Source organism: Meleagris gallopavo, chromosome 3, assembly GCF_000146605.3.
Source record: "Meleagris gallopavo isolate NT-WF06-2002-E0010 breed Aviagen turkey brand Nicholas breeding stock chromosome 3, Turkey_5.1, whole genome shotgun sequence".
Taxonomy (NCBI): domain Eukaryota; kingdom Metazoa; phylum Chordata; class Aves; order Galliformes; family Phasianidae; genus Meleagris; species Meleagris gallopavo.
Window position 1 is genome coordinate 28872241 of NC_015013.2, and position 8635 is coordinate 28880875.

At 37.0% G+C, this 8635-nt stretch overlaps 1 long non-coding RNA gene across 1 annotated transcript in view; it reads right to left on the reverse strand.

Annotated features, from left to right (window-relative positions):
• LOC109366665 overlaps positions 1 to 4293 on the reverse strand; it is a 23687-nt gene extending 19394 nt beyond the window's left edge. The window contains exon 1 of the long non-coding RNA XR_002113155.1: positions 4226 to 4293. This is a non-coding gene — a long non-coding RNA (uncharacterized LOC109366665). The remainder of the gene's footprint in view (positions 1 to 4225) is intronic.
• Between the last annotated feature and the right edge of the window lie 4342 nt (positions 4294 to 8635).

An 8635-nucleotide genomic window follows, 5' to 3' on the forward strand; every position in this document is an offset into this window, starting at 1 on the left:
AACCTCCTTTTCTCCCAGTTGTCTGGAGATGGTATCCAGCACAAGCTGTTCCATCACCTTTCCAGGGACAGAGGTGAGGCTGACAGGCCTATAATTACCCGGATCTTCCTTCTTGCCCTTTTTGAAGACTGGAGTGACATTGGCTATCCTCCAGTCTTCAGGGACCTCTCCTGTTGTCCAAGACATCTCAAAAATGATGGAGAGCGGTTCGGCAATGACCTCCGCCAGCTCCCTCAGCACATGTGGATGCACCCCATCAGGTCCCATGGACTTGTGGACCTTAGTGCTGCCTAGGCGCTCACGCACGTCCTCTTTCCTGACTAAAGGGAAGTCTCCCATTCCCCAGACCCTCTCACTAACCTGCAGGGTGTGGGATTCCTGCGGGAGAGCCTTTTCACTGAAGACGGAAGTAAAGAAGGCATTCAGTATCTCTGCCTTCTCAGCATCCCCCGTTACCAGAACCCCCCCCCTCACTTAGTAAGGGGCCCACATTCTCTCTAGTTTTCCTTTTGCTGTTAACATACTTGAAGAAGCCTTTTTTATTATCCTTTATCACTTTAGCCAGATTCAATTCCAGGTGGGCTTTAGCCTTCCTCGTTGCATCCCTGCAGGCCCTGACTACATTCGTATATTCTTCCCAAGTGGTCAGACCCTTTTTCCACATTTCATGGACCTTCTTTCCTTTGAGCTTGCGCATGAGCTCCTTGCTCATCCACACAGGTCTCCTGCCACTTTTTCCCGATTTCTTGCTCACAGAGACGCACCGATCCTGAGCTTGGAAGAAGAGCTGTTTAAATGCTGACCAGCTCCCAGAGGCCCCCTTACCTTCTAACACCCGAGCCCACAGGATAGCTCCAAGTAGGTCCCGGAAGAGATCGAAGTTGGCTCTCCTAAAGTCCAGGGTAGCAATCCTACTTACTGCTTTGCTTCTTCCACTCAGGATCTTGAACTCCATTCTGTGATTCTGTTTTCACTAGTAACGAATAAAAACCTGCATGCCACTCGTAAAAATCCACACCAGTTCAGGTGAACCACAGTTGCTGTCGCCAGTGCTGAAATGCACCATACACCACCTCACTGCTCTCAAATCCACACTTTGGTTTCCATAAACATTCCATAAGCATTCAGCAAGATGAATGTCAAAGGGTGCAATTTTTTCCACATTAAATTCTTCAATAACACAGCTTCTCCTCATCCACTCTTCTATGACTGACACCATTTTGTCAGACTACCGCTCTGCTGACATCTGTTGCATGGCAATAATATACAATGCAATACTGGTTGAAAAGTTCAGCCTCTACTGTATTTCATAAGCTGAAATCTCATCACAGTTATGAAACAGGTATTTTTTACTTCTTCTCAAGTGTCTTTTAATTTGTTTTGAATCACAAGTAGTATAAACTACATAAATGGTTAAAATAATAAGAATCAATCAATAATAATGTGTGGCTGAACCTAACTGATGGCAAAATAGAGGTTGAATGAGCTCTGCTGAATCTTCATTTTGATTATATGCTATCTTCATTTCAGCCTTTTTTTTTAACCTTTCAGACAGCATTACAGAGAATAATTACATGGTAGTTAAAATAGTAAAAATATTTTCCCTTCCAAAAATGGTTCTTTCTATTTTCAATCCACTATAGTCTAGAACACAAGTTTCTATGTGACAAATTGGATATTATTGAATACTATATGCAACAAAAGCAATTAACACCAATTAACAAATAGGCTGCTAAATTTTCAGGCAGATGTAGAAGCATTTCATATGCTAGATGTTAAATACTGTAGGAATTTCATATTGAATGATTTGAATGCCTAAAGAGTATTACTATTATTCTAAATTGCAGTCATTAAAATGCCATTGGAATAGTCTCCTTAATATTAACTGAGCATTCCTCATTACATAACAAGAAAAATTATTACTTTTGCTGAGTTCACCTTTCACTCTTCTGTTCCAGCATTTTTTAACATACAGTAAAGATCTCTGTGATCCAGACACAGAGTGTCTGTTTGTCTAAAACAAAGAGTTCTAGCTTTCCAAAAAGCAAGAGAAAAAAAAGCATAAAAACATTATACAAAATAGGGAAATGTTAGGGAGTCTTAATCCTAGTTGCATCAGTTAAAATCTAAGCAATTTACAGAGTTAGCATTTCATACTGAAATGGCTCCCAGTTCTGATTTTCAATACATACTCTTGCACAGAACCTTAATTTTTGGCATAAGTAACACAAACAATGTTCTTTAATTTGGAGTCAAAATCTCCCGTTGTAATTCTAGTAGCATTAGGAAGGAGTCTTCATTCCTAATTTTTAAGATAAAATCATTTCACTTATTTGAGAAAATCAATACATTTCATAAGAATGAGACCAAAGAGATTATTTTTGAAAAGACATAGTATCCTGAAGATCTTTTGGTGTGATACCTAAGGAGTGTGATCTCAACAAGATTAAAATTAAATTATTTACATGACATTTTGATATTGTAAAACAATGAATAGCTCAAGAAAGTAATTTATAAAACGTTTGATAGTATATGGTGGCTCACAGCAGCAATGGTTAATAATTGTAACATCCGTATCTTACAGGAATTGGACTGTAACAGAGAAAATCTTCACAATGCAGCAGAAAATGAGCAAAATAAATTCTGCTCAAAAAGAAAACATTTAAATTCAATTTTGCTAATATATCAGAAGGTTGTAGATAATTTTAGGGAAATATCCTTCATGTCAATCATACACATCTATTTCTTTCAGATTTTGTAGCCTGAGGGATGAATTCTATTACAGTTTTTAAAGCTAATTTATCTAACATTCCAACAAAATATTTCCCAACAAAAAATCTCAAATGCCCTCTAAAATTACTAGGGGGAATCCATGGACCTCTTCTCTCTGCCTTTAACATTAAGCTTGTTGAAAAGAAAATATCACTCTGGTCATTTAGAAGATGCAGAATCTTTAAAGCTCTGTAAAACTTCACAATGATTTGTCCAGTTGTTTCAATTCAATATCAGTTTGCAACATACTAGATAGGATGGTTGAGCAGGTTGTGATAATTCCTAGTAATTTGGATGAAATAAGTATAAAGTTGATCATCGAACTACAGTGAGGCATGAAGTCTTAGAAAACAAAGGAAATAAATAACAGAATACAGTGCCAATGTGAGAAAAGCAATAAAAAAAGGACAACACACAATACCAGAAGTAGAAGCAGTAGGAGTTCCACTCAGGGAAACTAAGATTCATGATAACAATCATCAAATATGTGACTTCTAAACAATGTCACAGGGATCTGTAGATTTTCCATTTAAACTCCACATTTACCAAACTAATTCTTATTGCTCTTACTGAACAACTGAACTTTCAAAAAAACCCCAAACAAGCAGAAGCCCAAAACCCTACTGACAAATGCTACTGACAGTATGCAAGACTTTTACAAATGCATTTTTGAAGAATTCCACATGCCTCAGAAAGGAAAAACTTTACTCAATGAACCAAATTCCACTACCCACAGCTACATAAAAACAAATGTGAAATATTAAATGAATGGATAATACTCTATTTCCATCTCAAAACTGACACCTATTTAAGTAATGTTCCAGTCTCTCCTGATCAACTGGGAAAATACAAGGCTCACAAAGCCATGTAATTTTTTATTTGGTCTTGCATAAATTAGTGAAATGCTTTTGGTAAACAAATATTATAATCTATGAAACATTTATTTTACATTATTTGATTTTTCAGAACAAAGAACATCAGCCTAACGAACTGCTGATTTCTGGGAGACTACTCAAGAATCAGTACTATATCAGATACTCACAAACTTTAAAATTACTGATACTTAAAGTCTATAGATCTCATTATGAAAAATTATGGATGTATATATAGGATCATACCTGCTGGTTTGTGAACTAAATCTGATTTTATTCCTGTTTCCCTGCATTTTTAAGTTCTATTGATGGCTGAGGAAGAGACAAAAGTAACTTTTCAGTTTGACAACAGATTTAATTTTTTGATCTGCTTCATTTCTACATTTTAGTTTTTGTATGGGGAGAAAGACATTATGCGACATCTTTTATACTTTATTATCTTGTTAACCTTCTGTAATGCTGCAACACAGTGGAAAGCACAGCAATAACAGCATATTACCAAAGCTCTAGGCTATAGCAAATGAGGACATGCTCAAACACAGCAACAAAAGATAAAGAAACAAAGGAAAGAATCCACTTACCGTAAGAAAGTCTCACATACACAAAGTTCTCCAGCAAAAAATCCTTTTCTCCACTGTCAACCCTTAAATGAGGTCTGGAAAGATCCTGGCTCCACCCCTTTCAGTTACTCAGGTGCACTGCATGCAGCTGAACTCCCCTGGATTGGCTCTGCCTTCCCAGCAGATGCTCAATCACTGCTTCAGGCCATAACTTAGCATTTCCACTACATCTTGCAGTAAAGTTCATTTTATTGTCTTTTCTGTGTAGTCAAAAGTAATAGTATTTTATTGCTCAAATTAATAGAACATCCTAGGGTAAATCCATGTTTCGTGATCAGTAGATATTTTTATATAATTCATGATATTTTTTTCACATTATATACTTTTCACCAACTAACTCTGTAGTGTCCATCAAAGTTTTTATTTCCATAATTAGTTTGATTATTGTATATTTTTGCTAAGAAATCTGTCCATGACTTACAACAAACTTGCAGTTTATTATTCTAGAAAAAAAAAAAAAGTAATGTGAACGTGTAAAGTCAGTGAAGACATTGCAAATATATATTTCTTCACTTGACCTGTATATTCTCTAAAATTATCAGCAATCTCTCTTTGATGGACAAAATTAAAATAGCTACTTAGGATTACTTTTACAGAGCTTTTGTAGTTTCTCCCTCATTTGTTGGAAAATGCAATGAAAAAGAGGCTCACAGGCAAAGAGTTGTTGATCAGCAAGTTATCAAGGTTTCATCTGCAGTGAACTTTCACATATCAAATAATTGTTGCTGCCTTTTCAGATGACTCATCTCCTAACATCATTGCTAAATGTCAATATATAAATATGTGAGTCTACCACAAAGGTAAAGGGAAATCATCCTTCACTATCTCAAAATCTTAATTTGAAATGGATATTAAACTTCTTTGCTTCCCATTCCAAACCACTACATGGTTTAATACTTTTGAAAACAGATACTACTCAAGCTGCATCTGAGTGTGTATTACAAATGGAAGAGTTTCCAGTGTTTTTATAACACAGTTTGAAAAATTAATAGAACAGTAAGAAACAAACAGATTTAGGGCAAACCATTAGACATTCCTCAGTATTAAGACTTTGCTAGTCTTTAGCATAATTGTGTCCCAGGGACTGCCAAAGTCTCAGGAAGTCAAATGAAATTTACCCAGAGTAGTTATAGTATCATAGAGTCATTTAATGACTTTGGTTGGTTTTCTTTTCCCAGTTTGTACGTGTTTCTGGGATTACCTCACCCAAGAACAAAACTTTACACTTTGCTTTGTTGAACCTCATTGGGTTCACAAGGGTCCACCTTTTGAGTTTATCAACGTCCCTCTGGATGACATCCATTCCTTCTGTTATTTTAACCACTTCTCACAGCTTGGTATCATCAGCAAACTTGCCAAGAGTGCACTCAATGCTATCATCTCTATCACAAAGATGTTAAGGAGTACTGGACCTAAGGTGGACCCCTGAGGGACACAGCTTGTTACTGTCCACATAGACATAGAGCCATTGACCACAAACCACTAGCTGTGACCTTCCAACCAATTCCTTATCAAAAGAATAGTCCACCCTTCAATTCCATGTCTCTACAGTTTTGAGATAAGGATGTGGTGGGGGACTATGTCAAAGGCCTTGCAGAAGTGCACGTAAATGAGTTACCCTTCCTTAGTCCACCAATGCTGTCACTCCCTCATAGAAGGCCACCAGAATGGTCAGACGTGACCTTCCCATGGTAATGCCAGGCTTGCTGTCTCAGATCAACTGAATTGATTAACAGAGTTGATTTCACTCCAAATGAGATCAAGATAATTCCTTGGAACTCAAGTGATTCATCTGAACTGAAACTTCTCTGAGGTTCTGTCTTTGTAGCATTAAAGTTCTATTTTAGGGAAATAAAACTGAATTCTTAAAAGAATTAGAGCTGTAGGAGAAAATTATCTAGCAATAGCAGCAACAACTAGACAGAAATAACATATTTAAACATATATTTATGTATTTGATTTCCTTCCCTTCCTTAGTTATTCGTTTGTTTTGTGAGAGAAGGTTACTTTCGTTTGGTTCAGGGAGATAGACGAACTGAGGGAGAGGGAAATGAGAGAATATATCAAAGTGGAATGATGTAGGAGTGAAGACTTCGTGGGTGGCTAAGCTTTGCAGTGGATAAAAAACAGCTGCATTTCAGATATGAGAACCTGTATTCAAGCAGTGCTTAACAGATTAAACATAAAATAGTCTTCAGTTAGAAAAAACTGTGATCACAATAGCAAGACATTGGCAGTCAGAGAGTGAGCTACAAGCATAGATTTCACCCTCATGCTCCAGTGTCCTGTACCCGATAAGACCTCACTCCTGCATGTAATGTGAGTTTATTAGCCTATCTAAGCTAAAGCATATCTGTCTTCATAGAGCCTGTGCCTTGACCCGTACAGTCACTGTTCTGATCAAGAGAAGCCTTTCTCTTCACTTGATTTCATTAATAATAATAACAAATAAACTATTTAGCCTTGATTATATCTAATTAAATACTTAAGAAATTACAAGGAGCAGCTGTATGTTGTTCACAGGAGTTTTGTAACAAGCTTGCCTAAAATAATTCATAATTATTAATGGCAGGCATTTTAAGAAAATTGAAATATATATATATAATGTATCAATTATATTTAGATATAAGAAAGTCAGATCACGGAACATTTTGACTTTATTTTTTTCCTTATCATCACCTCCAGTGATACTACATGGTCTGACAAAAGATGCAGGATTTTAAATTATTGAATCATATCTTTTTAAAAACACTCTTTCACTTTTACAATCTTCCATATTTCTTATGGAATAAAATCCAAAGAGATTATATATCCTTCAATTTTCTCTAACATTTATAATCTAAAGTAATTCACAATAATCTCAATGTTGAACTTATATTTAAAATTGGTGTTGATTTTGAATACATAGCCAAGCACCTAGAAGGTGGGAGAAGAGTCTGTCTTCTGATACATACATCAGTCAAATTTTGCTCAGTCAACAGAATTTTAAAAGCTCTGTAAATTCAGAGACTTACCTTTTGGAAAGGACAGGACATCCTTCTGAATTCATAGAATCATAGAATGGCTTGAGTTGGAAGAGACCTCAAAGATCATCACGTTCCAACCTCTCTGTCACAGGCAGGGCCACCAACATCCAGATCTGATACTAGACTAGGTTGTCCAAAACCCAATCCAACCTGGTCCTGAAAACCTGCAGGAACAGAGCTTCCACAGCCTCCCTAGGCAGCCTGTTCTAGCACCTCACCACTCTTTCTGTGAAGAACTTCCCTCTCATATCCAATCTAAACCTTCCCTCCTTGAGCTTAAAACCATTTCCACTTGTAGTACCCCTATCTACCCAAGTAAAAAGTTTATTCCTCTCCAGTTTATAATCCCCTTTTAAAAACTGAAATGCCACAATGAGGTCTCCCCACAGCCTTCTCTTCTCCAGACGGAACAAGGCCAGTTCCCTCAGCCTGTCTTCGAAGAGGAGGTATTCCCAGCCCTTTGATCATCCTTATGGCCTTCCTCTCGAGCCTTTCCAACCTCTCCAACCACATCTTTCCTGTATTGGGGTGCCCCAGACCTGGACACAGTACTCCAGCTGGGGCCTTACAAGAGCAGAGCAGAGAGGGACAATCATCCGCTGTCCCTGCTGGCCACCCGTCTTCTGATGAAGCTCAGGATATCAGTGGCCTTCTGAGCTGCAAGAACACACTGCTGAATCACATTCAGTTTTTCATCTACCAGGACCCCTTGGTCCTTCTCAGCAGGGCTAATCTCAAGGATTTCTTCTCCTACTCTGTATACATATCTGGGATTACTCTGACCCAAGTGTAAAACCTTTCACTTCGCTATGTTGAACCTCATTAGGTTCACATGGGCTCACCTTTCCAACTTATTTCAGAATTTGTATAAGAATTCTATAACTGTTTTGTCTTCTATGACCTTAATCAACACAAAACCTCTACTGAAGTAATCATGAGATCATTTTTCCTTTTTTTTTCCATCATCTACCCCATAAAATTATAATCATTTGATTGTTACTTTCAAAAGAATATGAAATATGTAATAGCAACTAGTATGAATGGTTAATGTGCTGGAAGGGAATAAAATGATAATCACTTAAGACAGAAGAACAATATGTCTAAATTAAAATGCTGGTCAACAGAACACAGAGCTGACATTTACAAAGGTTATGTTTGACTGTAATAAAATAAATGGCAGCTCTTTGTGTACACAGTTGTCAATTAGCATTGCATATGTGTCTCTTGGATACATTTATTTTTGCCTAATGACTCCTTATTCAAGATGCAAAAATCTATTATTAATGTTTGGTAAGTACTCCTGACTGAGGGAGATCACTAAGAATAATAGCTGCCTCTTCGTATT